The sequence below is a fragment of the Marmota monax genome, unplaced genomic scaffold, assembly GCF_021218885.2.
Source record: "Marmota monax isolate L192 unplaced genomic scaffold, Marmota_monax_Labrador192_F-V1.1 WCK01_AAM20220418_F8-fsc00089, whole genome shotgun sequence".
Lineage (NCBI taxonomy): Eukaryota > Metazoa > Chordata > Mammalia > Rodentia > Sciuridae > Marmota > Marmota monax.
Window position 1 is genome coordinate 214,431 of NW_026694744.1, and position 3,012 is coordinate 217,442.

The 3,012-nt window shown below is 41.8% G+C and overlaps 1 pseudogene; it reads right to left on the bottom strand.

The window, feature by feature from the left end:
* Positions 1-651: 651 nt before the first annotated feature.
* On the bottom strand, positions 652-1,532 carry LOC124079062 (small ribosomal subunit protein uS5-like; annotated as a pseudogene).
* Positions 1,533-3,012: the final 1,480 nt, after the last annotated feature.

The window sequence follows — 3,012 nt, forward strand, 5'->3', positions numbered from 1 at the left end:
ATTCCAAAGCTTGACTATTGTGAATTTAGTACCTCCATAAACATGGGTGTACAGGTATCTCTGTAGTATGCTGACTTTGATTCCTTTAGATATATACCTAGGAGTGGTATAACTGGTTTGTGTGGTACTTCTATTTCAAGTTTTCTGAGGAATTTTCATACTGTTTTCCATATTGGCTGTACTAATTTACATTCCTACCAACAGCATATAAGGATTCCTTTTGTTTCTCCAATCTTTGCCAGCATTTGTTATTTTGTTGTTGTTTAAAATAGCCATTTTAACAGAGGTGAGATAGAAGCTCAGTGTTGTTTTGATTTAAAGCATTTCCCTGATGTCTAAAGATATTTAATTGTTTTAACCATTTATTAATTGGATGAATTGCAGTTTTGTTTTAAATTTTTTAATATATTCTGGATATTAATCCTCTGTCAGATGCATAGCTGGCAATGATTTTCTCCGGTTCTGTAGGCTGTCTTTTCATTCTGTTCATTGTTACCTTTGCTGTGCAGATGCTTTTTAATTTGGTGCAATCTAATTTGTCAATTTTTACTATTATTTCTTGAGCATTTGGAGTCCTATTCAGGAAATCATTGCCTAGATCTATATCTTTTTTTCACGTTTCATTCACTTTTTTTTTCTTGTTTAAAAACCCTATGTTGTAGCCATAGCTGGAGTTAGAGTCCTCTGTAAGAGACTCTGGTGTGGGTTTTCACAAGATGGTCAGTGAAATCCTGATAGGGAGACTTGGTAAACGTAGTCTCTTTCCAGAGATTGGGAGACAAGTAGCTATATGTCTTAGAGATGGCATCAAAGTGGCCTGGTGAATTGCCCAAGGTGGCAGTGCACCCCCTGGAAGAAGCATAGCAGTCATCAATACCAGCAGCAGCAGCAGCCTCTTAGGCACAGGGGCTGAGACAATGCCAGTACCTCTGGAGGCAGGGATGAGTCACACCAACATAGAACCACAACATCCTGTCTCCTTGCAAGGGACAGTGTGGGGCTTGCTAATCTTGTTCCCCCAGTAGCCTCTCTACACAGGAATAATGGAGAGCTTAGCTAGGATGATGGCCCCTCAGATAGCAGTGGCTACCTCCTTGAAGCACTTAACTCCCAGGCCAACGTGACCATTGTAGTTCCCGAGAGCAACAAATGCTATCAGTCTGCTGGCCAGCATGGGTCTGCTTCTGTACAGGCATGGTTTTCAAAAATCTTATCCTTGAGTGATGCCCCCAGGAAAAAGTCAATGGCCTCATACTCCTTGATAGGCAGAGAGAAGAGATAGATCTCCTCCAGGGATTGATCTTCATGTCCTTGACCAGGCAGCCCAGTTTGGTGACCAGGATATACTCCTTGTCTTTAGTCTTATCTCCATAAGCCTCAAGCCACTTGGCCAGGGTCCCAACTCCCATTGTGATCTTGGCCTTGGAGGCCACTGCCAAAGCCTATATGGAAGCCCCTGTGGTCACCCATTCTGGGGCCATGAAGTCTCCAGGCCCTCTGGGTCCTCCTGGTGCACCGGTCTCATCCACCATTTGGTGAGAGAAGAATCTCAGGTCTTACATTAAGGTCTTTGATCCACATTGAGTTATTTTTGGACAGAGTGAGAGATAGGGATCTATATGTGTAAGTCTAGTTTTTCCAACCACCATTTGCTAAAGAGGCTGTCTTTTCTCCAAGACTTGTTTTTGGCTCTTTTGTCTAGAATCAGGTGGCCACAGATGTATGGTTTTATTTCTGGGTTGTTTGTTCCGTTGATCTATATGTCTGTTTTTTATGTCATGCTATTTTGTTGTTTGTTTGTTTTGGTATGTGGGATTAAACTCAGGTATACTTAACCACTGAGCCATATCCATCGCCTTTTTTATTTTTTTATTTGAGACAAGCTCTCACTAAGTTGCTTAGGGCCTTGCTAAATTGCTGAGGCTGGATTTGAACTTGTGATCCTCCTGCCTCAGTCTCCGAAGCTGCTGGGATTGTAGGTGTGCCCCACTGTATTTGGCTTTTTGTTGTGTTCTTATTAGGTTTTGCTAGTAGGGTAATAATGGCTTTGTAGAATGAGTTTGAAAGAGTTCTTTCCCTTTCTATTTTATGGAATAGTTTGAGGAGTATTGGTGTTGGTTCTTCAAAAGTCTGGTAAAATTCATCTGTGAATTTGTCCATTCAAAGCCATTTTGAATAAATACAGAGACCACAAAGAAGCCAGGTGACTGCCACCCAATGTCGCAGACATGTGGCCCAGCCCACTTCAGACCCTTTAGAACAGAGCTTGCCATTCTAATTCCTAAAACATGCCAGACTGCCTTCAGGAACCTTGGAAGGGTGATTGGTAAACCAGGAAGTGTTAGACTCACCGGGGGAGATATTTATAAAGGCAGATTCGTGGACAGCACTCCCTAATGATGATACCTTAGGTCCCAAATGATATTTAGCAATCTACATTTTACGTATGACTCCCAGATGATTCAAAATAAACATTGAGAAGTGCAATGTTAGAAGGTGTTGGGCATAGACAGAGGAAAAGGAATAAAACAGAGGAGGAACAAAGAGGCAGAAAATGAAGTGGTAATGAGATGAGGAAAAGAGGAGGAAGAAGAGAGAACCAAGAGAACACTTCAAATGGGGTGGACAGCATGAGAGTCAGAGCTCCCAGACAGTGACTTCTGCACCAAATTAATTGCTTTAAAGCTCTGATAATTAAGAAGCAGTCTTCCCTCTAATAAACTCCAAAGGCAAATATGAACATTGCAAGCTACATGATCTAAAGGAGTAGATTAAAGTAAAAGAGATTATAAGGCTATCTTTTAGCTGGGGAGAAATCTCTTTTCTGCATGTGAGAGCAGGATATGGTGGGTTGTGAGTGCCCAACAGGTCTTCCCACACATTACAATTCAGAGGGAGCCAACAACGCAGGAGCACCTGGGGACAAAGAAGACCTAGAAATGCCTGACTTGATGGGATGTATTTCATAGTACAGAGATGCTCCTTGATTTATAATGGGGTTCCATCCAGATA